The following is a 27,618-nucleotide window of genomic DNA, read 5'->3' as shown; positions in this document are numbered from 1 at the left end:
TCTACTGTGTTCTTTTTTGTGTGTATGTGTGCACAGCAGATTGTTTTTATATATAAAAAGTAGATTCAGGAGCACATCCATTTATAAATGATTGTTAGGAAAATCATATAAAACAATGGAATACATAAAAGTGTCAAGAGTAATTGTCAGGGTGCAAAATTCCTTGGTGGCCAGATGCCCATGGCAAGCAGAAATTATCCTGGCAGCATTGCTAAGAGGTCGATGTCTACAGAAGATTCACCAGGGATGCAAACAGCATGGGCAGGCGGAGGATTTGAATTTCATACCCTGATTCATAGTTTTCACAATTCCATGTGCAATTTCAGAAAGATTCATCATTTACTGCTGATGTGTCTGTCGCCTTTTGGTTGGAGGAACGGGAGGAGCGCTTGTCTGTGCTCTCTGACCCCGAGATCCTCTGGTTCTGCTGTTCTGACCCTGCACTGGAGGTCCCTGTGGATGAGGATGTCAAAGAAGAGTGAGTCTTTTCCTTAAAGTCTGTGATAATGACGGTAACGTTGCCCACAGTTACTGTCAACTGCTGTGCAGTGCTCCTGTCCACATTTTTCAGCCGGAGCCTTGAGGTGTGATTCGTTTTGCTGGTCTTTGTTGTAGCATTTGCAGACTGTATACTGTTAGCTCCACTAGGAGGATCTTTCAGAATATCTGACTTTGGTTTTGTTTTCTTGTTGGTATTTTTCTTGGTAACACTAGGACTGATTTCCTTATCTTTTTCAGGTTTCTCTTTATCTCGCTTTTCAACCTTCTCCTTCTTCTCCTTTTTTTGGGGTGGTGGAGTGGCATACTGCTGTGCCACTTGTGCCACCAGCTGAGAATTGATCCGAGGTTTTCTGGTGGAGGTGCCTTTCCTCAAGTCGCAGATGCTGCATTTAGAGGCTTCAGCGCTGTTTCTGAAGGTACAAACGCTACAGTCCCAGAGGCCCTCTGCGGCAGGCTTTGCTTGTCTTTTTGGCCTGGTTAAATCTCCCTTTGTCTGGAAGGAGTGGCGGGGCAGCGACCGCGGAGGGCGGCTGAGGAGCCGCCGCCATAGCTGCAGCCCTCGAGGCCGCCTGCCCCGAGCCGGAGCGACACTGCCTCCCGCTGCCGCCTCCCCCCAACTCTACTGTGTTCTGATGTGAGAAGGAAAGATGATTAAGTCAAGGGTTAGTCTCCTCTACAGCAGGGAGGTTCTTCCTAGAGACTGTTTTGGGTGCAAGAGTTTATAAGACTTCCAGAAATTCAAGGGAGGAGACCAGTGGAATTTGGCATTGTTGAGGAAGACATCATAGCTAAGCTAGTTTTGAAAAATGAGAAGTTAGACCAGGAATGGGAAAGAACAAAGTCATGGGAGTAGTAATGACCAGGGCTACCTATTATACAGCATCGAAGCCTGTCATTTAGAGAGGGATCTCTATGAATGATGCCCTTTGGTGTTTGATAGAACACAACCCACAAACCAAGACCCACTGGTCCTAGACATGGTCAGGAAAAATCAAAACATGTTGGAAAGTAAAATGTGAAAATACGCAGGGCTGTGGGGGATAGGCTAGTTTACAGAGGGTCCTGGCACTCTGGCAGAGAATATTGTGAGGTGCAAGGGAAGCCACAGGAAGCATGGCCTGTTTCTAACCTGGAGAGGGACATGGTGGAAGCCAGTGTTAAAATGGTTAGAGCACTGAGAATTAGTATCAAGCAGGACAGTTTGGAGGCTTCATAGCTATGCTGGGGGAGGCAACATAAGCTACAAAACAACTCAGACTGTGAAACAGTCAAAGCTGGAGTGGAAAGGAAAGGAAGAGTTGACATATTGAAACAAAATCCCAAAAGATGATGATACCAAATACAGGAATTGAAGGAAAGGATTCAGGAAAAGACGACACCTGCCAAGTACAGCTTTGGTGGTCAGTACCCTCACCAGGAATGATAAAATAATGTCAAATTTTTGGTGTAACAAACTTAAGCATCATTATTAAAACAAAATAAAACCTTTTTGGCCAGAATTTTCTAAAGGCCTTTGAAAAAACATGGGGTTGTTCCTTTGGCCACATATATGCGAATCTACAAAAAAGGATGATATTGTAGACATCAAGGGAATGGGTCCTGTTCAAAAAGGAATGTCACACAAGTGGTACCATTGCAAAACTGGAAGAGTTTACAATGTTACCCAGCCGAGAGAATTAATGTGGATACTGAGCATACTAAGCACTTTAAGAATCGAGACAGCTTCCTGAAATTCATCAAGAAAAATGACCAGAATAAAAAGGAAGCCAAAGAGAAAGGTACCCAGGTTTAACTGAAGCACCACCCTGCCCTGCTCAGAGAAGCACACTTTGTGAGATCTAATGAGGAGGAGCCTGAGTTGCTGGAACCTGTTCCCCATGAATTCATGACATAAGCTAGGGATGTAGCTTTGCCATTCAGAATCTAATAAGTGGCTAAGTGTTGTAGGCCCTGCTTAAAAAAAAAAGGCATCCTAAATTACAAGGATGGTTGTCTTAATTGAACAGGTGTGTGGTGACCGTACCTCAGATAAATAAATACTTAGAGCAGATAGATTTTCACTGTATGTAGTTAGTTGTGTAGGTCTTTACTCTTCAGTGTTTTTCTTGCTGAAAGATGTGGGTTATTGTGGATCTAAATATTTATGAAATATTTATATTGGCTTGATGATCCTCTAAATCACCACAGGAAAAAAATTTATCAAAATAAAAGGGGAGCAATGTATGGCATTTCAGTTAAATATATAAATTGTTTAAAGTAAAACACACACACACACACATTAGAAACAAACATTTTCAAACTTTAGAAAACAACTTCTGGAAAACCAAATGAGATTTTATGCCTAACAGTTCATCTTTGCTAATTCCTTTTGCATCAGGTCTGAACTAATACCCCAATAGGTTGCTAGAGAAATTATCTTCCTAAACATGTTTAAACTGCAGACAGGATTAAGACTCTAGTCATTTTACAGAATGACCTACTTCAAAGGAAGTCCATTCAAATGTAATGAGTGGATTTACAGGAATTAGTAGATTTGCTCAGGGCTGATTTGAAATCTTCCCTCCATAATACTTTAATCAATTCATAGGAAAGACTTTTCTAATTTCTGAGAGGGAAAATAACACCATACCATGCAATTTTGCTTCCTTTTTACTGGTAAATGTGCAGAAGGCAAATAAATTGGCTGAGATGTGTGGTGTGGATCAGCCACAGTCCTTGAAACTGGTGGTTCTAGCCTTTGACACTGCATAGTATAGCCACTGATTAAAAGCCATGATGGTGGGCCACTGAATGTCTTCTATAAATATCCTAAGCTGGAGATGCTTCTTAGGATTTATGCACTAAGTTAAGGGATTCACAAAAGATGCAACAGAGACAGCTTCCATGATTGAATCTTTCCAGAAGGAGCAAAGATGAATGATTTCATTGGCCAAACTCCCGAGGTAGGTTAGGTTTCCCTAATGCATGGTAGGTTAGGTTTTCCTAATGGATGTGCCTGAGGCCTAACCCAGTGCTCACCTGATTCCAAAATCACAGGGCTGGTGTGTAAATAGTCTGCAGAGGGCTAAAGTACCCCAGAATGCTGAAAGTTACTTAAGGTAGAGTGTTCTTAACATCATTCTTAGTGGTCTCTGAGAAGTCCTACATCTGACACACACTGTCAAACTGTAAGTAAAGAAAGGCTTAGCAGCAGAGGGACTTAACCAAAGTTTTACCACACATATACGATGGGTCATACCATTCCTAAGAAGTTTAGTCTATCATAGCCTCTTAGACTCCTGTTCAGAATAAACCCCTACCCTCTGGACAAATCAAACATCACAGTAGATTTTGTAGTAGCCTCATAAGGAAATACGTAGCTTAACCACAGGACAAAGCATTAAAATCATACAATGCTGATGCAAACACACTTAGCCAAAATATAAATATGACACAAGCTAATAAAAGCCCATAGCACTGAAAGGATTGGCATTTCGTGTTTATGAAAGAAAAGATGCAGAGCAGTTGATGTAAGGCAAATGTCTTGGCATGATGCAAAGGACAGGACTGTGAGAGCACCCCTCCCTGCAGTGAGTGACCACAGGAGGCTTTCTCAGTACTACTGACTCCAGAAAGAACTCACTGCGAGTGCTAACTTCTCAGATTAGAAAGGCTGCAGTGCAGGCTGCAGCAGCTTTAAATATGGTGGCTACATAGACACACATGGGTAGAAAGTAGGTTTCTTAGGTCTAGTTCCCCCAGCACTGGACCCTGCAATTAGTACTTGAGAGCCAGTAGTTTACTTGAGAGGTACTCTTAGGAACACAGGGGTATACAGGAAAATCAATAAAAGGTCTACCTTCAAGAAAGATACCATGTGGGTGAAGAGAGTTTATCCTGCTGGAAAACTTGAGAAACCAGCATAGAGGGTGAGGGAGCAGGGGTGTTCATACTCCCACTGTTATAGGCAGCTAAGTTAGATAGAAATTAATAGTCAGAAAAGGCTAGGCCTTTGAAGGAGTCAGTGCAGAAGACGAGAACACATCAAAACTGTGGCTGGAGGTGCATCTGAAGAAGGCAAGACTTTGAGATTAAAGTCACAATGGCCAAATTTACATACTTCCCTAAAAGGCAAATGGAAGCCTGAGATTATACTGTCGCTGGTACCACTCTTTTGGGTTTTCCCGTAGAAATAGACCACTTTCTCAGTAGAAATGGACCATGCTCTCTCACTCACTAAGATTAAGAATAAGACTACTAAATCTCAGACTAAAGAGAAGATTTAGACTATAGATTATCAAATTCCACATACTTCCACCTTCCAAAGCACATAAAAGATTCTCAGTTCTCATCTGTGTGTGCCTCATTCCTTTGAGCACCCACACTGTCCTTTTGAGTGTGTCTTACCTCTCTCTCAATAAATCTTTCCCACTCTTAATCTCCATTGTTCCTTGGAATTCATCCTTCAGTTTTGCAGAATATGAACTCAACACATCTGACATCCAACAGGTTGAGAGTCTCCTATATATCAGTCACTGGGCTTCAATTCTCTAGCACTCCCAGCTGCCTTGAACAATGACAGAGTAGACTTCAGCCACAAGGAAAAAGCCTTCTGCATGCAGATTTAAAATCTGGCTGGCATCTACTCAAGGGCAAGCCCTGACGAGCATGGACAGGTCACTGGCAGGATCTGCCACGTCCTCAGGAAATCCCCTGTATGTCAGGTCAGGAGACAGTTTTTTGGAAAACTTGTCCTTACTCCCAAAGTACATTGTTTTCCCATCTTCTGGCTGTATGACTAAGCAGGGACTAGGGTCCAAATAGAAAGGTGTATTGGTTTGTGAAGAACAGTAGGTTCTGCCACCCCAAAATGTGCCACTATGGCTTAAGAGTTATTTTGAGCTAAAGGCTCTTTGATAAACAGCAGGTCCAATAAAGGTGCTCTGAGCCTATCTTTGTCTTCTTGAAAGCCATAGATAAAACCCCACATGGAAGATTTCTTCCTTATATAGAAGGAAAGCAACATTCTTATCAGTGATGAGGATATAAACCACAAGAAATGTGTACAATCCTTGTTTGATTTTTTTGTTTGTTTTTTTAAGACTGGGTCTTTTATGTAGCCCAGGCTGGCCTGGAACTCAGAGTGATTCTCCTGTCTCAGCCTCCTGAGTACTGGGATTACAGGTGTGTGCCACCGTGTCTGTCTATAATCCTTGTTAAACTCACTCTTATCTTCCTTGGCACTTCTCCATGATTAGCTGCCCTAGCTCAGTCCTTTTGTCCTGTTACTTTTTCATAATTTACTACTCTTTGTCCAAGTCAGTATATAAACAGTCAATACTAACTGCTTCTTTGGGTCTTAATTTCCTTATGAAATCTCCTGTGTCACATAAAACTTATAATAAATAAATTTATATCATTATCTGTTATTATGCTATCTTTTGATACATGGGTCCCAGCCAAGGACTTAGAATGGTAAAAAAACAAAAGGATTGATTTCTTCCTCTTCTGCACTGGCTAGGGTGATCACAAGCAAAGACTGCAGACTGAATGGCTTAAACATCAGAAATTTATTTCTCACAATCTGGAGTCTAAAAGTCCAAGGTCTGGGTGTTGGCAGGTTTGATTTTTCCAGCGGCTTCTCTCCTTGGGTTACAGATGACTGCCTTCTTGCTGTGTCCCTGTGTGGCCTCTTCTCTGGGTTCATACATTCCTCGTGTCTCTTGGTATAGTATGTCCACATTTCCTTTTTTTCAGTGTTTTTGAAACAAGATCTCATTGTGTACTCCAGGCTGGTCTTGAACTCACTGTGTGGCCCAGGCTGGCCTGGAACTCAGGGCAATCCTCCTGCTTCAGCCTCCCAAGTGCTGGGATTACAAGTATGTGCCACCCCACCCTGCCACATTTCCTTTTATGTGCACACTTATGAGATTAAATTGGGGTCCTCCTATATGACCTCATTGAACCTTAATTACCATTCTAAAAATTCTAAATACAATCACATTCAGAGGTACCAGGGATTACGAATATGACATGAATCTGAGTCACAGTTCAGCCCAGAGGGCAATTAAACAATTCAGCATTTAAACTTGTACATATTTCTGTTATGAAAGAAAATACACATTAACTAGGTTCAGACTTCTAATTACACTTGACAACAAAGTGCTTATGTTGAAGGAGAACTTTCACAACCCCAGTCCATAAGGACAGCTGCAATAGGACTCCTGGCGGTTAGCACCTGTGGGTTCTGCTCTATTAAATCCCATGTGCAACTTGTGAGCATTACAGTAAGACATGGCCTCTACCAGGTGCCTCCAATGCACCAGCAATCTGTACCACTGAAGTGGTCGGGTAGTATGGAATTTTTCCCATTTAACCTTTGAGGAAACTAAGGTTTAGAGACCAAAGTAATTGTATATTTAATTCTTTAAGGCAAATGAACTTATCTCCTAATAGAAATACAAAGACAAGCTTCACTTGTTCTGCAACTATTATATTTAACTCAATAAATATTTGAATGATGAGCTCAGCCGTGGGGGGAGGGGGAAGAGTGAGGTAATTTATAAGGTTTTGGGTTTCTTCCCAAGATGCTGACTATGCAATAGGAAGAGAGCAGAAATGTGATAGGCAAGGAAAAGGTATAAACCAACTGTGGCTCAGAACAAAAAAAAAGCCCATGGGTCTTTAGTAGGGAGGACTCAGGAAACCTTGAAGGGGCAGTTGACATGTGCAGTAATTGCAGTGTAGGTATGCCCCTCCCCTATTCTTTCTTTTCTTTTCTTGGTACTGTAGATTGAACCCAAGGCCTTCACACTAAGCTACATCCCCAGTCCTTTAAAAAAATTTTTTTTTAGATTGGGTCTTGCTACTTTGCCCAGACTGGGCTCACTCTTGGGATCCTCAGCCTCCAGAGTGCTGGGATTACAGACACTCACCGTGTCTGGCTCCTCCACTCTTTGATATCATGTGTTCCTAAAGTCAAAGTAGAGAATTAGAGTTGAATTCAGGTGCTGTCACACAGAAGGTGAACATTTGAGAGCCAGCACATGAGGCTGAGAGACTATGTGGAGGGTGCCAGGTCAGGAGAGGTGAAAGATGGCAGCCATAGGCTCACCATGAGCTGCAGGTGTGAGCTGCCACCCTGCAGAGTGCATTTATGAAACCAAGTGACAGCATTTAAATCCTGGGAATGATTGCAGTGAACTCTTGGTTTGGAGCTGCTCTGCACAAATCAAACGACATGACTGCCAGGGCCTGCGTCTTGCCTGATGGGAGTAGCACCTTCTCTTTACTAGGTTATTCTCTCTTCACTTGCTACAGCTCCACCACTTCCAGCTGTCTCACAGCCATCAACCTCGCTCATTTAAATTATCTGCTAGCAACTGGGATTGTATCACTTGGCCCACTGATTCAGAGAACTACATATCAATAAGATCTGTGTTTAAATCTTGGCTCCAATATTTTACCAGCTGTGGGATTTGCCTCCCTATACCTCAGTTTTCTCACTTGTTAAGTGGGTATATTGAACCCAATCTGCAGGAATCGCTAAATATGTGTAAACTCCTTAGCATCCCACCTGACCCCTAGAAAGCACTAAAGGTTGGCTCTTCTTCCTGTTGTTGTTCCACAGTTTTGTCAGCTTGTAAATTTGCCTTTGGATAATCACCTGCATGACAGAATAATGCCATTGGAGCAACCTCTTCAGTTTGGGGCAGACATGTAGCACAATTCTTTGTGCATTATTTCAAAAGTAATTCTGCAACCCCAACTCAGCATGGTCATTTCCTTCATGTGCCGTATTCTCAAAAGACAACAGGAAAATAGACTAGAAAAGCACACCATTGATAAATAGTTCAGTGGCATCTTTTTAGTAGAACAAACATTTTTCTTAAAAAATCAAAATCATATCCAGGTGCTGTTGGACTGAGGATTTATGCCACATGTACATTTAATACAAATAAAACTCTATTCCATCTAAGAGATTAGGTTGGAAACATCAAAGTACCCCTTCTTAATAATATTTTAGACAAGATAAATATAAGAAAAATATATTAATACTTCCACCATTTACATCCATGAATCATGTATATTCATAATTACTCCTCAGCTAATAATAACCCAAGAGTTTACATTACTTGAACAGACAGGGGCTGGTTACATGATAAGGTGCTGAATGATTAATCTACTGGCATTTCAAACTTGTACTGAGTAAATCCAAATGGAGGCTGAGAAGTTACATAAAGTGGCCAGATGAAAATTGTACATCCTCTGTTCATTTCCCTGCTTTAAAGTAGAGGCTGAAAACAGGGATCAGGCTTCCTGATCCCAAATTCTGCCCTGTGATCTGTGTGTCCTAAGCAAATCACTTAACTTATCTATACCTCAGTTTTCCCATCTAAAAGGTATTCCACTAATACTTCATTCATGGAGTTGTGAGGATAAAACACTGTACACACAAAGGGCTCAGCCTGCTGGCTTCCATATTGCAAGCACTGAAGTTTTACTTATTCATATGATTATTAACTACTGGTCAGCTTATCACTCCTCCACACACAATGCCTAGCGTGTTCACATGAACTGTGTTTTTCTGTAGTTCACCTAGAGAAGGGGAGAAACACTTGCCTTTCCTCCTCTAGGGAAATGGGGATTTGTGAAGGGGAAGAGGATACATATGGGGTCAACCTAGAGGGTGCAGATATGGGAACTACTGCAAAACAGGGCAGAGAGCAGAAAACCACAGCAGTGGTGAATCTGGGCAGAAAAAGGGAAAGAGAGTCTACTCAGCAGTTCTAAGTTAGTCTTTCCCTTCATTCCTGCAAAACAGAAGAAATGCAAATATGTGGTTGTTACTGAGCACCACAGGCTTCATATGAGGGAGCTACGATGAACATTTTTAACATTGTTTTAATTGAGGTGACCTTTATTTATTGGGAAGTAAACAGTTGCATTAATATTTTAGCACTCTCACCTAACAATAAACTTTCAAATGAGGTAAATTAACTCTATGGGGGATGATTTCTTGTGGCTTGAAAATTATCAAAATGTACTTCATTCAGGAACAAACTTCAGTATTTCAATATTCTGCATTTATAACCAGACACGGGAATAAAAGGTCCATGGAGACATTAACTATTAATGTTTTCCCCTATGTCTGCTTGAAAAGCTCCCTCCCTGTCATCACTGGGGTGTACAGAGCCTGAAGTGGAAATCTTAATGGGCCCCAACAGATGTGGATACTTAGATAATGATCCTCCTCACCTCTCACTTAGCCAGGAACTCCTGGGTGATTCTGTGGGTGAATTCAGGGGAGAGGCTTGAAAAATCTAACTTGGAACAAATGGATGGTCTTGGAAAAATGCATTATCACAGGGCTGAATTCAGAAGTCAGCCACATCAGTGTACATGCTGTCCTTGCTGTGCCAGAGGAAGCCATTCCTCTCCTGGGAAGGAGCCAAGATTTGGTACCAGAGAGAATCTGAGATGCTCAATGGGCAGCAAGACAAGGACAGGTGCCTTTGGAGACAATAATTAGTAATTATCAACTGGAAGCAAATGGGCAGGCAGAGGTGAAAGCAGTCCAGGCACTTGATTTTGTTTATCTTTTCCTTTGATACCTGCAAATCACACTGATGATCACTGTGCTTGAATCTACAGATCTTGATTGGTCTATTCATCTAGAAATGATTGTGTTGAGGTTTTTGTATTTTTGTCTTAGGTTTAATATGAGTGGTAGGCGTGAGTTTAGATAGCTACAGTGTGGGCAGCAGGTTCTTCTCTGGCATGCAGGTTCTCAGAATGAGTTTCCAGGATTAGCCAGGATGTCTGAGCAAAGCAGAGAGGGAGCCCTGTGTAGTTCTGCTTGGAGACCCAAGATGTAAATTCATCCCACTTGCTACAGACACTGAAAAGCTCTTGAGCATGTGCATTTGCTTATAAAACATGCTTTTGATCAAATGAAAAGCGATGTGAACCCTGCCCACAGGTTATTTATCGCAGCATTCAATACCCAGAGTGTCTGAGTTTCTATTACCATGGAAGCCCCCGTGGACTCCTGGCACTTTTTCTCTGAATTTAAATAAGCCTGGTGCATTTGCATGTATTCTCACAGGTCATATTTTTTGAATGACAGAATCATCTTAGAGACTGTGCTCTGGGCCCTCTGTAAAAGGAAGCCAAGCCAATTTATCATGATTAGTTTCCTAGGCCAGAGGTCAGCAAATGATAGCTCACAGCCCAAATCCATCCTGCTGATTTCTTTTAAAATAAAATTTTAAAATTTCTTTTTAAATAAAATATACTCATTAGTATATAGCTGCACCCATTTATCAATGGGTTGGCTCTGGCTACTTTCAGACCACAGCAATAGGGTTGAGTTGTCACAATCTGCACAGCCTGGAGTATTTCCTATAAGGTAGAAAAAAGTTGGCTGACCTTTGGCCTAGGCATGGCCCCTTGTCCAGACTTCATGGGAAAGCCTGATAAAGGATGGAGGAGGAACCACAGCCGAGTTCCTTCTCCTTTCTCTGTGCACAGGGACCACCCTTCTTACAGCTCTCCTTTCTCCTACCCAGGAATTGCAAAATTCCATTATTCTTCTTTTATCTTTGACCCTCAGTTCTCAAAGGTGACTGAATTGCACTCTGGACCATCATCGGTCCACGCTTGCATGTTTTATTTCACTCAAACCTTTCATCTCATGTTCCTGTTCACTTCTCTGGCCTCCTCCACAAGGGGATATTATTCTAAAGTATTTGATATGTGTGCATACTTATAAAATGGGCAGCGTTATTGGTTTTATGTTTGTGTTGTTAATATGTGCCATAGTTTGAATGTTGAATGTTCCCCAAAGGCCTGTGGGTCAAAGGCTTGGCTGCCAGGGTGGCACTACTGGGAGGTGGTGGAATCTTTAAGAGGTGGGCTCGGTGGGAGGTCTGTAGGTCACTGGAGGTGAGCCCTTGAAGGGGATTGTGGAACCCTCCCCTACTTTTTTTTCTTTCAGGTGGCCATAAGATGAGTATTTTGCTGATTTGTTTGCCTCAGTCTCCTGAGAGCTGAGATTACAGGTGTTTAGCGTGCGGCAGCACACCCAGCAAGATGAGTGATTTTGCTCGTCACACCCTCCTGCTGTGATGTGTTCCCCTGTGACAGGCCTAGAGCAACAAGGCTAACAGATCAGGGACAGGAACCTCCAAAACTGTCAGCCCAAATAAACCTATTCTTGGTATAAGGTTGATCACCTCAGGTATTTTGTTACACAGATGGAAAGCTAAACTAACACAGTGAACATATATTTTATTGTGTTGTAAATCTCATTTCAGTTCATTATTTTTCACTGAAAACAAATTTTAATGGATACTATGTTTTTAAGATCCATCTGTGATGCTTGTGTGCCTCTCATTCATTTTCTCTAATTTTACTTCAGATCTTTTAGGAGAAAAGGACAGTAGATTCTTTCCTCAGAATGGGAGAATATCTGCAGTGTGAGTGCTTTATAATACCTAGAGGAGAAGACTCTGTTCTTTCAAGAGTCTGCCATATATAAATCACAGCTGGGCTTACATTAATCGATAGGGGCCCTGAATTCTTTATAAACTTTTGTGTCAAGCTTAGTTATGAGGCAATATTTCTGACAAGCCTTCAGCATATTCTCTACTAACCCCCACCCAATATATCCCTATAACCCAGTCTGTGCCTAGCCATTCCTAGCCATGCATTGTCTATACTGGGTTGTCAGTACAGTCAGACAGGGTTTGGGGTTTCTCAGAAGATGGAGATTCAGATGGACCTATCTCTAAAAAGGCCAAAAACAGAGCCAGGGCATGTTGATCTCCCACAGCTGCTAAATCAGCTCCTCTCAGGCTCAGTTGTGAACAAAACTTAGTGCTCTCAGTGCTCTCTTTCCTTCCCACATCCTGCCCTGTCAGGAGGACATGTTTCCTTCATTCTCCTTGCCAACCTTGAGGCTTCTGAGCTTCCAGGAATTAGAGGTCTGGTGAACAGGGAATCATAACACTTTGCCAAGTGAAAAGGGTTTGATCAATGATTTCTCATTAGAATTGAGGAACAAATACCCAACTTTGACCATTAATTATCCCCATAAAATATTATAAATACTTTCCTGGCCAAAGCTTTTAATCTCAGCTGTCATGAGAATTCATGCTTTTCATGTTGTTTTATGTAGTGTGTTGTTTGACACTTGATACTTTGCCAATACAAAGGTAAACAATAAATAATTGTCTAAAACTAGAAATTTCCAGGTACACTTACAGTAATGTTTGAATTTTAATGATGTTAATGTTGTCAAGCTCCTAACAGAGATTCAGACAGTTGGGTGGGGGCAGGGTGGGAGTACAAAATGTAGCAATCAAATTAATTCTACTTGTTCTCCTCTCTCTAACAAATTTTAGGGCCATACTGATTTATATTTAGGGCAGTATCTTGGGAAGAGGCAGTGGTGAATTGAAAGGGGGCTGGTGTACTGCAGGGTGTGATAGAGAGATCTTATTTGCTTGTCCAGAGAGAGAGTGGGGGCTCTGCAGAGTATGTTGGCAAGAGACTTCAGTGTGGGCAAAACCGTCCTCTAAGTTGCCCCTAGGGGTCCAGACCAAGGCTGTTGGCAATTCTATTAATTAAAAAGCTCTTTTGGTCCATAATTCACTGCTTTGGTTTCCAATCAATACCTCCTTCAACTCAATTTTTTAGACTGATAAGGGAAATGGAGGACCTGTAGTTCAGCTCATGGCAATTTTTTTTTTCTGAACAATGTTCCCCTATCAAAAAGCACATACACAAATCAAGCTTGTGAGAATAAGATAACCCAGGCCAGTTCTTGGCCTTTCTGTCTCTATGACTGTGACTTCTATCACACATGTCTCACCACTGCAGACGAACATGCAATCTTTCCAGTTTGAAATTGACAAAGGTTAAGAAAACCTCTCTAAAATTTAATCTAGGAAAAGTGATTCTTCTAGCTTTTAGCTAAAGATATTGCACACTAATTAAATGGAAGTGCCCATCAGGATTAAAGCAAGAAGTTCCATGAAAGGAAAAGTCTTTAATAATTCAGAAAGCAGAAAATATAATAAAATTCATTAAAATTTCTTTAGAATAAACAGTTGTAAGAACGAAGGTTTTTTTTTTAAACCCAGGTCATTTTATTAATCCTAATTAAGTATCTTTTTAAAATAAAAATCAAAAAAACCTTGACAAGGGACAGCTTCAATACCACGGCAGAATGAAACATTTTTTAAGCACTTCAGCTAAAACCTTTCTGTGTAGCAGTTGGTCTACTAAGAAATCTTTCTATTCACTGCCTCCATTTCTAGTACACATTCCAGAGTTTAACACAACTTATGCATAGCTCCTAACCATGAATTATTTATCATCTTCTCACCTATATTCAAAAGTCACAAAATGTGAAATGTCATTTTGCTTTTCTTTTTTTAAAAAATCAACAAAAGTACAATTTCTTATGATAGCTAGGCCTAAGGAACAGCAAATGTTTTAGAACTTAGATAATGGTTTCAGAGACATACTGAATAGTATTTTCCTCTATGAACTATCTACTCTTAGAATATGCTGAATTTTTTAAAATTAAAAAAATACATAGAATCTGTAATTATCTTGATATAACTATTTAAGGGAAGAAAATAAAGCCCTAACTTACTTAATTGGAACTTTCATGAATTTAAAGCAATAACTATGAGAGCTCAACATTTTCATAGTTTTTCAAGATGTACTTCCTGAATTCATTTATATCTATACTTTAACACATTTTCTAAAGGAAAACAAGCCACACTACTTCCCTACCACCTAACACTTCCAGAGTTTTGATTCCCTTGAATTATAAATAGTCTCTTAAAAGTTTCGAGACTAATTCGTCTGGAATGTGCAATGTCCTAGGTTCAATACTCACCCCTGGAAAAACGAAGCAAAACAAAAGTCTCATTAATTTCAAAAGGATTGGCCTAGATTAGGAGGCAATGTGAGCGGCAAAGAAACATTTCTGTTTTTGTGTACCTTGGTGCTTCTTTGGATATAAGCCACTAACTTGTCTGTTATCTTTTCCTTTCCTTTCCCATTCATTCTGCTTGATTTCTTCCAAGACTTGTTTCTCTATCATTTACTGAGCTCTGCATATAAATATGAAATATGTGTCAGAAATTTGTAAGCAATGAATATTTAGTATAATGCTTGGAACAGTTTGAAAGAGAAAGCTTTCTTCAGAATGACCACTATGGAGGATCTGTTTCTCTAGTATTCAACTCTAACTTAACCTTAACACTTCACCAGATCACAGAAAAGTAATTCTCTTAAGAACTAACTATTATCTGGGGCCTTCTGTTAGGCTCTCAGCTATCTCATCTGAAGTAGGGACCAAATGTCAGGACAATTCAGAGCACATATTGAGTTTATAGGACTGTTTCCTTTTAATATTCTCTATCAAGATTATTTGCCAGTAGATAAGGACTTTGAGACACTGTGGTTAGAAACCGGCACTATATCAAAATACTTAATGGAATCCCCTTTCCCTTTACTTAGAAATTAACATATTTAATGCCATACCAATTGTAAATTACCTTCAAAGTTGCTAGAATGTAAGCTTCTAGAGGAAAGATATGTCCACCAGAATATCCCAAGAGAGCAGAACAGTGTTTTGCACATTATGCACTCAATAAATATTTGTTGATTGAATGAATAAAGTTAGAAGATAGGGTTCAGCATTGCAGATTTGTGTGTGGGAAACGGGAATGAAGAGGCATTTGCAATCAACTGTTTAAAGAGATGCCATTGGCCCCTGTTATGGTTTGGGTTAAGAATATCCCCCAAAGGCCTCATGTGCTCATAGATGGGCTATTGGAAGGGGATGGAGTCATGGGGATGACTTAGCTGGCTTGCTCTTCGGAGGTGGGCTAGGTAGGAAGAGATCAGTCACTGGGGTGTGACATGGAAGGGTGCATCTCTCTCCCTGGCCCCTTGCTTGTCTGTCGGCTTCTGACTGCCATGAGGCGAGCAGCTTTACTCTGTTCAGCTGCTCCACCATGCTGTTGGTGTGTTTCAGCCCCCTCAACATGGACTGGAAGTTCTGAAACTGTGAAGCAAAACAAACCTCTTCTCCTTCAGGTTGGTACTGGGTATCGTTTTCAGAGAAGAGGTCTTTGATTTCTTTTGTTAGGTTGATTCCTAGCTATTTCAGTTTTCTGGATGCTATTGTGAAAGGAATTGTTTGCCCTATTTCGGTCTCAGTGAGTCTGTTGTTTGTATAGAGGAAAGCTATCGATTTTTGTGTGTTGACTTTGTATCCAGCTACTTGACTGAATTTGGTTATTAAGTCTAGAAGACTTTTGGTGGCATTCTTGGGGTCTTCTATAGAGTATCATGCCATCTGCAAATAATGACAATTGGACCTCTTCATTTCCTATCTTTATTCCTTTTATTTTATTCTCTTGTCTAATTGCTGTGGCTAATGTTTCAAAAACTATATTGAACAGGAGTGGTGATAGTAGACATTCTTGTCTTGTTCCTGATTTTAATGTGAAGGATTTCAGTTTTTGACCATTTAGTATGATATTGGCTGTTGGTTTTTCATAGATGAGTTTTATCAGATTGAGGTAGAGACTGTCTATTCCAATTTTTTGTAGGGTTTTCATCATAATTGCATGTTGGATTTTGTCAAATGCTTTTTCTGCATCTATTGAGATGATCATATGGTTTTTGTTCTTGGCTCTACTGATATAGTGTATTACATTGATTGATTTGTGTAAGTTGAACCATCCCTGCATCCTTGGGATGAATCCCAGTTGGTCAGGGTGTATGATCTTCTTGACGATCTTCTGCATTCTATTTGCCATTATCTTATTAAGGATTTTTGGATCTTTGTTCATTAGTGAGATTGGTCTGTAGTTCTCTTTTTTGGTTGGGTCTTTCTCTGCTTTGGGGATCAAGGTGATGCTTGCTTCAAGGAATGAATTTGGGAGTATTGCTTCCCTTTCAATTTCATTGAAGAGTTTAAACAGTAGTGGCAGCAGTTCCTCTCTAAATGTCTTGTAGAATTCAGCAGTGAAGCCATCAGGACCTGGGCTTTTCTTAGTTGGTAACTTTTTAGTTATGTTTTCAATTTCATTGGTTGATATTGGGTTGTTTAGAATTTTTAGGTCTTCTTCGTTCAACTTTGGTAATTCATATGTATCTAGGATTCCATCCGTTTCTTCTGTGTTTACCATCTTATTGGCGTATAGGTTCTCGAAGTAGGTATTGATGATCTTTTGGATTTCTGCTGGGTCTGTTGTAATTTCATCCTTTTCATTCCTAATTGCATGGATTTGGGCATTTTCTTTCCTTTTTGTGAGAAGGTTGGCTAAGGTTTTGTCAATTTTGTTTATTCTATTGAAGAACCAACTCTTGGCTTCATTGATTTTTTTATATTGTTCTCTTAGTCTCCATTGCATTGATTTCTCCTCTGATCTTTATAATTTCCTCCCTTGTATGAGCTTGGGGTTGTCCTGCTCTTCTTCTTCTAGAAGCTTGAGGTGCAGCATCAGGTTGTTTAATTGGGCTCACTCTGTTTTCCTAATATGAGTATTCACTGTTATGCATTTCCCTTTTAAGACTGATTTGTGTCCCATAGATTCCGATATGTTGTACTGTCATTGTCATTTAATTGAAGGAACTGTCTGATTTCTTCTTTAATTTCCTCTGTGACCCATTGTTTATTCAGAAGTGTGTTGTGCAATTTACATGTGTTTATGAAATTCTTGCTGTTTCTTCTGCTAATTTCATTGCAGTATAGTCTGATAGTATACAGGGGATAATTTCAATTCCTTTGCACTTACTTAAACATGTTCTATGAGTGAGTATGTTGTCTATTTTGGAGAACGACCTATGTACAGCTAAAAAGAATGTGTATTCTGAATTTGTGGGGTGGAAAACTCTGTAAACATCTGTTAAGTTCATTTGTTCAAGAATTTGATTAAATTCTAGTATTTCATTACTTATTTTTCATCTAATTGATTTATCTACTTGTGACAGTGGAGCACTGAGATCCCCCACTACTATTGTATTAGTGCACATATGGCTTTTCATGTCCATTAGTATTTGTTTTATACAGTTCGGTGCACTAGCATTTGTTGCATATATACTTGTGATTGTCATCTCCTCCTTTGGATTGTTCCCTTTACAAGGATGTAGTGTCCTTCTTTGTCTCTCTTAATCAGTGTTGGTTTGAAAAAGCTGTTCCTGCTTTTTTGGATTCCTGTTGTATGGAATATTGTTTTCCACCCTTTAACTTTCAGTCTATGTGTTTCTTTTTGAATTAAGTGTGTTTCTTGTATGCAGCATATTGTTGGATCTTGGTTCTTGACCCATTCTGCCAGTCTATTTCATTTGATAGGTGAATTGAGACCATTAGCATTGATGGTTATAACTGATATGTATTGACTTATCATTGTCATGACTTCTTCTTTTTGTTGGATTCTCCCCCTTTGCATTTAATTTCTTGACATGTCTGATAGATTCATTCTGCTGGGCTTCCTGGGGTTGTGATCCTAATTGTCTTTTCCTAGAATATTGTCTAAAATTTTTTGGAGTGCTGGTTTTTATTCAAGAAGTTCCTAAGGTGCTCTTTGTCATGAAAGTACCTTATTTCTCCATCAATTTTGAAAGATAGTTTTGCAAGGTACATCAGTCTGGGTTGGAGGCTGTTTTCCTTTAGGGCTTGGAATATGTCGCTGCAAGCTCTTCTTGCCTTGAGTGTTTATGTTGAAAAGTATGCTGTGATTCTGATGGACTTTCCTTTGTATGTGATTTGTTTCTTTTCTCTAACTGCTTGTAGAACTTTGTTCTTCTGTTGGGTTTCTGGAATCTTAACAATTATATGCCTATGTATAGATTTTTTTTGATCAAGGCTAGTTGGAGTCCTATATGCCTCACGTATCTGCATGTTAATTTCTTTTCCCCTGCTTGGGAAGTTTTCTGCCATCACTTCTGTGAACAGTTTTTTTTTAATGTCATCTGCACTCTCTCCTTTTTCTTCATTTGACTCCAATCAGTTTTATGTTATTCTTCTTTGCATCATCTAGCAGTTAATGGATTGAATTATCATGGTCCCTTAAATTTTAAAGAAAGTTTTCTTTTCCTGGTCACTAATTGCAACCTTATCTTCTGTATCTGAAATTCTATCTTCACGTGGGGTCATTTTGCTGGGTAGGCTATCCGTGGAGTTTTTAATCTCCTGGAAATCTGTTTGCATCTGTTTTATGGATTCCATTTGTTTCCTATGTTGGGATTCTATCATGTTCCTCAGCTCCTCTCTAGATTTATTAATCATGTCTTGCACTATGAGCACAATCTCTGCTCTTATCTGAGAAAGTATTATTATTTTTTTGTATTAAATTCTTTTATTGGTACATTGTAGGTATACAGCACAATTACATTTCTCATTGGGAATTGTACCTTTACATAATGCATCTTGGTTCTTATTTTTTCCCCATTCCTAGTCCTCCCTTCACGCCCTCCACCCTTCCCTATTTATAAAGACTTTATTTCCATTTTTTCCATTTCTCAGCATTTTTCCTTTCCCTTCTTTCCTTTCCCCTGCCCTCCCACTACTCCTAGCCCTTTGGACCTTTTCTTCCTATTTTACATTATCGATTATTCATTCTAATCATTGGTACATTTTAGGTATACAATATAATGACATTCATCATTGGAAATTTGCCCCTTTACATAGTCTCTCTTGGTTCTTATTTTTCACCCTTGCCCAGCCCTCCCTTCAACCCCTCCAGTCCTCCCTATTTACAAAGATTTTGTTCCTATTTTTCCATTTTCTCATATTAATCCCATTCCCTTCTATCCTTTCCCCTAGCCCTCCCACTTCCTTCCCCTTTGCCCCTTTTCTTCCTATTTCATATTACCTATTATACATTTAGTCCTTATTTACACTTTCAGTTTCTCACACCAGAGAAACTATCTGGAATTTATTCATGTGTGTCCTATTTATTTCACTTAAGAGTATCGCCTCAATGTGCATCCACTTAGCTATAAATGTCTCTAATTTCTCATTTTTGATGGCTGAGTAGTACTCCATTTTATAAAAAACCCACATTTTCTTTATCCAGTCTCCAGTTGATGGGCATTTGGGCTGTTTCCAAGATTTAGCTATTACAAACTGTGCTGCTATGAACACGGGTGCACATATGTCACTGTGGTATGATTCTTTCAATTTTGGGGGGAAGATCCCCAGCAGTGGAATAGTGGGGTCAAATGGGACTTCCAGTCCTAGTTCTTTGAGGTATCTCCATACTGATTTCCACAGTGCTTGCACCAGCCTACACTCCCACCAGCAGTGGAGCAGGGTTCCTCTTTCCCCACAGCCCTGCCAGCATTTGTTATTGGTTGATTTCATGATAGCAGCCATTCTTTCCGGAGTGAAGTGGAATCTCAGCGTTGTTTTCATTTGCATCTCTCGAATGACCAGTGATGTCGAACATTTTTTCATGTATTCACTTGCTATTTCTACTTCTTTGTCTGAGAAATGTCTGTTCATTTCAGATGCCCATTTTCAGATTGGGTCTTTAAATTTGGGAGGTCTGATCTTTTTAAGTTCTTTATAGATTTGAGAGAGTAGACCTTTGTCTGAGGAAGAGCAGGTGAAGATTTTTTCTCACATTGTAGGTTGTCTCTTCACACTGCTGGTGGTTTCTCTTGCTGTGCAGAAGCTTTTTAATAAGAAGAGATCCCATTTGTTGATTGTTTGTGCTAGTTCACGGGCAACTAAAGTTTTGTTCATAAAATCTTTTCCTGCACCGATGTCTTCAAGGGTTCTACCTAACCTCTGTTCCAACTGGTTCAGAGTTTCTATTTGAATATTTAGATCTTTAACCTATTTTGATTTTAGTTTAGTGCATGGTGAGAGATATAGGTCTAGTTTTAATCTTTGGCAAGTTGAAGCCCAATTTTTCCAGCACCATTTATTAAAGAGGCTATCTTTCCTCCAGTGAGGGTGTTTGGCTCCTTTATCAAAGATGAGATGGCTGAGTGTGTCTGGGGTTGTTTCTGCATCTTCTAATCTGTTCCACTGGTCCTCAAGTCTGTTTCTTTGCTGGTACCATGCTGTTTTTATCACAGTAGCTTAGTAGTATAGTTGCAAGTTGGGGATTGTGATACCCCCTGCCATGTTTCTGTTACCTAGAATTGCTTTTGCTATTCTGGGTCTCTTCTTGTTCCAAATGAATTTTTGGATTGTTTTCTCAAGGTCTATGAAGTATGCTGCTGTGATCTCAATCGGAATTGCATTAAATCTACATAGCAGTTTTGGAAGTATGGCCATTTTTGCTATATTAATCCTTCCTACCCAGGAACAGAGGATGTTTGTCCATTTTCTGATATCATCTTCAATCTATCTTTTCAAAGTGCCATAGTTTTCAGAGAAGAGGTCTTTGATTTCTTTCATTAGGATGATTCCTAGGTATTTCAGTTTTTTGGATGCTATTGTGAAAGGAATTATTTGCCCTATTTCTCTCTCAGTGAGTCTGTCGTTCGTGTAGAGGAAAGGTATTGATTTTTGTGTGTTGACCTTGTAACCAGCTACTTGACTGAATTTGGTTATTAAGTCTAGAAGACTTTTGGTGGAGTTCTTGGGGTCTTCTATATACAGTATCATGTCATCTGCAAATAATGACAATTTGACTTCTTCATTACCTATCTTTATTCCTTTTATTTCTTTCTCTTGTTTAATTGCTGTGGCTAATGTTTCCAGAACTATATTGAACAGGAGTGGTGACAGTGGACATCCTTGTCTTGTTCCTGATTTTAGTGTGAAGGATTTCAGGTTTTGACCATTTAGTATGATATTGGCTGTTGGTTTTTCATAGATGGCTTCTATCAGTTTGAGGTAGAGACCATCTATTCCAATGTTTTGTAGGGTTTTTATCATAAATGCATGTTGGATTTTGTCAAATGCTTTTTCTGCATCTATGGAGATAATCATATGGTTTTTATCCTTGGCTCTATTGATATAGTGTATTACATTGATTGATTTTCACATATTGAACCATCCCTGCATCCCTGGGATGAATCCCACTTGATCAGGGTGTATGATCTTCTTGATGATCTTCTGCATTCTGTTTGCCAGTATCTTATTAAGGATTTTTGCATCTATGTTCATTAGTGAGATTGGCCTATAGTTCTCCTTTTTGGTTGGGTCTTTCTCTGCTTTGGGGATCAAGGTGATGCTTGCTTCCAGGAATGACTTTGGGAGTATTGCTTCCCTTTCAATTTCATTGAAGAGTTTAAACAGTAGTGGCAGCAGTTCCTCTCTAAATGTCTTGTAGAATTCAGCAGTGAAGCCATCAGGGCCTGGGCTTTTCTTAGTTGATAAGTTTTTAATTACATTTTCAATTTCATTGCTTGATATTGGGTTGTTCAGAATTTTTAGGTCTTCTTCGTTCAACTTTGGTGATTCATATGTATCTAGGAATCTGTCCATTTCTTCTGTGTTGTCCATCTTATTGGCGTATAGGTTCTGGAAGTAGGTATTGATGATCCTCTGGATTTCTGCTGGGTCTGTTGTCATTTCACCCTTTTCATTCCTAATTGCATGGATTGGGCCTTTTCTTTCCTTTTTCTGACAAGCTTGGCTAAAGGTTTGTCAATTTTGTTGATTCTTTCAAAGAACCAACTCTTGGCTTCATTGATTTTTTTGTATCGTTCTCTTAGTCTCCATTGCATTGATTTCTCCTCTGATCTTTATAATTTCTTCCCTTGTATGAGCTTTGGGGTTGTCCTGCTCTCCTTTTTCTAGAAGCTTGAGGTTCAGCATCAGGTTGTTTAATTGAGCTCGTTCTGTTTTCCTCATATGCATATTCACTGCTATGAATTTCCCTCATGAGACTGCTTTCATTGTGTCCCATAGATTCCGATATGTTGTATTGTCATTGTCATTTAATTGAAGGAACTGTCTGATTTCTTCTTTAATTTCCTTTGTGACTCATTGGTTATTCAGAAGTGTGTTGTTCAATTTCCAAGTGTTTATGAAATTTTTTGAGTTTCTTTTGCTATGGATCTCCAATTTCATTGCACTATGGTCTGATAATATACAGGGGATAACTTCAATTCCTTTGCACTTACTTAAACATGTTCTGTGTGTGAGTATGTGGTCTATTTTGGAGAATGACCCATGTGCAGCTGAGAAGAATGTGTATTCTGATTTTGTGGGGTGGAAGACTCTGTAAACATCTGTTAAGTTCATTTGTTCAAGAGTTTGATTGATTTCTAGTATTTCATTACTTATTTTTTGTCTAGTTGATCTATCCATTTGTTACAGTGGGGTGTTGAGGTCCCCCACTACAATTGTATTAGTGCATATATGACTTTTCATGTCCATTAGCATTTGGTTTATATAGTTGGGTGAACTAGTGTTTGGTGCATAGATATTTATGATTGTCATCTCTTCCTCTTGGATTCTTCCCTTTACAAGGATGTCATGTCCTTCTTTGTCTCTCTTAATCAGTGTTGGTTTGAAATCTACTTGATCTGCCAAGAGGATAGCTACTCCTACTTTTTTTTGGGTTCCCGTCGTATGGAGTATTGTTTTCCACCCTTTAACTTTCAGTCTATGAGTTTCCTTTTGAATGAAGTGTGTTTCTTGTGTGCAGCATATTGTTGGATTTTGCTTCTTGACCCATTCTGCCAGTCTATTTCTTTTGATTGGTGAATTGAGACCATTAACGTTGATGGTTATAACTGAAACGTATTGACTTGTCATTGCCATGACCTTTTCTTTTTGTTGGGTTCTCCCCCTTTACATTGAATTTCTTGTCATGCCAGATGGGTTCATTCTGCTTTGCTTCCTGGGGTTATGATCCTCAATGTCTGTTCCTAGGATATTGTGTAAAATTCTTTGGAGTGCTGCTTTGGTGTTCATGAAGTTCCTAAGATGCTCTTTGTCATGAAAGTATCTTATTTCTCCATCCATTTTGAAAGATAGTTTTGCAGGGTACATCAATCTGGGTTGGAGGCTGTTTTCTTTTAGGGCTTGGAATATGTCACTCCAAGCTCTTCTTGCCTTGATGGTTTGTGTTGAGAAGTCTGCTGTGATTCTGATGGTCTTTCCTTTGTATGTGATTTGTTTCTTTTCTCTGACTGCTTGGAGAACTTTGTTCTTCTGTTGTGTTTCTGGAATCTTAACAATTATATGCCTATGTGTAGATTTTTTTTGATCAAGGCTATTTGGAGTCCTATATGCCTCACTTATCTGTATGTCAAGCTCTTTCCCCCTGCTTGGGAAGTTTTCTGCCATTATTTCTGTGAAGAGATTTTTGATGTCATCTCCACTCTCTCCTGTTTCTTCATTGAGCCCAATCAGTCTTATGTTATTCTTCTTTGCATCATCTAGCAGCTGCTGGATTGATTTCTCATGTTCCCTTATAATTTTGAAGCAATTTTTCTTTTCCTGGTCACTAATTGCAATCTTATCTTCTATATCTGAAATTCTGTCCTCACATTGGCTCATTCTGCTGTGTAGATTTTCAATGGAGTTTTTCATGTCCTGGAAATCTATTTGTGTCTGTTTTATGGATTCCATTTGTTTCTTATGTTGGGATTCCATCATGTTCCTGAGCTCCTCTCTAGATTTATTAATCATGTCTTGCACTAGGGGCACAATTTCTCCTGTTATCTTAGAAATTATTTCTGATTTCATTTTTTCCAGATCCCCTTTTGTTGCCAGTTCAGTGGGTCCAGGTGGTTGAGTATCAGAGGGTTCCATCTCATTTCCCTTTAGGGTTGCTGTAGGTGATCTGGGAGTCTGGTTTTGAGACTTATTTATGTGTTTTCTCATTTCAACTGGGCCAGGGGGCTGTTAGCGCCTGCACAGATTACCTCCTCTGAGCTGGGTGAGGTGGGCCAGGGGCCGAGAGCAGCAGTAGGGATGGTGACCCAAAAGCCCTTTCCTGTAGGCTGGGAGCAGCGAGAGGGATCGTGGCCGGGAAGCCCCTTCCTCTGGGCCAGGAGCAGTGGGACAGAAGGTGGCCCAAAAGCCCTTTCCTCTGGGCTGGAAGCAGTGGGAAGGGTGGTGACTGGGAAGCCCCATCCTCTGCACCAGAAGCAGTGGGATGGCGGCTCAGAAGCCCCTACCTCTAGGCTGGGAACATCGGGACTCAGTACCTTGGTCTGGTGGTCTGGTGTCCTCTGTATCTTTGTAGTGTGGAACCAGGTGGTTGCCTGTCTGCAGCGGGGTGATTCAGTGTCTTCCACGCGACTCAGGACCTCGTTAGGGCGTGCACAGACCTGCCTGTCTGCAGCGGGCTGATTCTGTTTGTTCTCTGCCACTCAGGACCTCGGTAGGGCATGGGCAGCCCTGCCTGTCTGCAGCGGGCTAATTCGGCGTGTTCTGTGTGACTCAGGACCTCGGTAGGGCATATCTGAGAAATTATTTCTGATTTCATTTTTTCCAGATCCTCTTTTGTTGCCAGTTCAGGGAGTCCAGGTGGTTGAGTAGCAGAATATTCCATCTCGTTCCTCTTTGGGGTTTCTGCAGGTAATCTGGAAGTCTGGTTTTGAGACTTGTTTAAGTGTCTTCTCATTTCGATGGGGCGGGGGGTGCTGCTGGCGCCCATGCTGCTCACCTCTTCTGCACTGGGAGCAGTGCTACAATGGCCTGGAAGCCTCCTCTTCTGCACTGGGAGCACTGAAGATTATATTTCTAATTTTGAGTTTGTCTCCACTTTTTTTTTCTTAAAAACTGCTGTTTTCAACCACAACTTATTTATTTGAGAGGCTAGCTCACAATGGTTTGGGTTTTGTTCATGGTGCTCAGTGTAGGCCAGGGTTCTAATCATACTTAAGGACCATGACACAGCCACTGGTCCACTGTAAGGAAAATCAGTAGCATAGACATAAGGAGTCTTGAAATATAGACTAAATTCATCACTGCTATATTAAGTGCCCAAACTTTGACGTGTCAGGGTGTCTCTGTATCTCAATTTAAAAATCTGTAAGATGGGTTTAAAACGATCTACTCCACCCACATACAGGGTTCCATAAAAAATCAACAAATTGAGCTGATCATGGATATAAAATGATAAGAATGTCAAGATAACCAAGAAATATAAGCAAGAAAGAATAGTGTGTTGGACCTGTGTATTGGGATAAGAATTTACTCTCATTGCTACCCTAGAACAACTCAGGGAACTAGATAATTTTGATCATGTCTTCTGGAAAACCATGGATCTCTGCCTTTGGCAACTATGATGGAACTCACGGGACTCTGGTGTTGAAGAAGGCAGCTCTGGTTCAATATCAGAATAGTAACTACTCTTCAAGATAAGTCATTTCTCTCAGCTTGAGTGTCTCTGCCTGAAACATCACAACAGTGAACAAAGCTGCTTCCTATAAAGAGTAAATGAGAACAATACATAAGAGATTTGTAATCATAATAATAATGTGTATTTGCATATTAATTTTCTGCAGATACGGTATTCAAACTGAGGTCTTCTAATTCGGATCTAGTCCTTTTGCCATTATTCCAGAATTACACTTGCTGTTAGATGAAATTGATGATCATTCCTTGTATACAGAGAAAATAACTGTGCTATTCTGACATATTGGCATATACTTCATTAAAATATCATCCTTAAGACCATACCCTTCCTCTAATCCCAGCACTTGGGAGGCTAAGACAGGAAGATTGCCATGAGTTCAAGGCCAGCCTGTGCTACATAGTGAGTTCAAGACCTGAACTAATAGTGAGACCTTGTTTCAAACAAACAATCAAACAAACAAACAAACAAAAAAAACGAGATCAGGGCCAGGGATTTAGCTCAGTGGTGCCACCACCTGCCATGCAAGCGCAAGGTCCTGAGTTCAATCCCCGTATCAAAAAAAAAAAAAAAAAAGCAAGACTATACCCTTGGGAACTAGTTATAATTGAAGAGACAATATAGAAAATTCTTTGTGGACTTGGGCTAACTGGTTTTATGGTCAACCTTAATGCTCACGTCTATATATACAATATCTGTAGCTGTACTATGAGATGAAATGCAGAGGTCTCCATGATGAAGAGCACTACATTGCCTGTAAAGACCTAGGCTGGGCTGGTGGTGTCACTTCTGTTGCCTGCCCTGCCTTGTCAGCTGCCCTCCCTTCTTTCCTCCCTCCCTGCAGTAAATGTTTCCTTATTGACAGCTTCCTGGCTCTTGCCTTTCTCCTGGTAGTCCATACCTACATACATAAAAGTTAAAAAGAAAGGCTAGGGTTTTTTTGGGTGGTAAGAAGTTAGAAGTTCTTATAAATCAGGGTGGGCTGGCAGGAAACAAGAAGCAGATTTTAACCCAGGTCATTACTGGTGTACCCTACTCCTCCAAACAAATTTTCATGGCTTTGCTTGGGGGTGAAGGTGCAAAATCCACATTTAATTTTTTAAAAATATGGTAAAGTACCCATTACAAAATTTACCATTTTAACCATCTGTAGGTGTACAGTTCAGAGACATTTAGTATATTTACATTGTTGTGTAACCACTACCACCACCATCCATCTTCAGAATTTCTTCATCTTTCCAAATTGAAACTGTACCTGTTAGATTATAATTTTCCATTCCCCCTCCTCCCAGGCCCTAGAAATACATAATTTACTTTCTGTCTCTATAAATTTGACTACTTGACTATTTGTCCTTTTGTGCCTCATTTATTTCATTTAGAATAATGTCCTTAAGGTTCATTTATATTGTAGCATGAGTCAGAATTTCATTCCTTTTTACAACTGAATAATAGTTCAATATATGTACAAAATATCACACATTTTGTTTATTCATCTGTCCATGGACTTTTGGATTGTTCCTCTCTTAGGCTATTGTGAATAGTGGTGCTATAAATATTGATATACAATTACCTGTCGGAGTTCCTACTTTTAATTCTTGGAGGTTTAGGGCCAATAGTGAAATTACTGAATCGCATGGTAATTTTATGTGTAGTGGAATGACTGAATCATATGGTAATTTTATGTTTAATCCTCAAAGGAACTGCATGCTATAGTGTTTTGCCCAGAGGCTGTATCATTTACATTTCCACTGGCAATGTACAAGGGTTCCAATGCCTCCACATCCTCACCAACACTTGCTATTTTGTTTTCAATAATAACCAT

At 39.9% G+C, this 27,618-nt stretch overlaps 1 pseudogene; it reads right to left on the bottom strand.

Moving 5' to 3' along the window:
* Positions 1-307: 307 nt before the first annotated feature.
* On the bottom strand, positions 308-27,618 carry LOC101703673 (RING1 and YY1-binding protein pseudogene; annotated as a pseudogene).

This window comes from Heterocephalus glaber, unplaced genomic scaffold (assembly GCF_053883595.1).
Source record: "Heterocephalus glaber isolate CG9 unplaced genomic scaffold, H.glaber_assembly_v1.0 deba00000676, whole genome shotgun sequence".
NCBI classification, from domain to species: Eukaryota; Metazoa; Chordata; class Mammalia; order Rodentia; family Bathyergidae; genus Heterocephalus; species Heterocephalus glaber.
The sequence above is the reverse complement of the archived record's forward strand: the minus strand, read 5'-3'. Positions and strand labels throughout refer to the sequence as shown.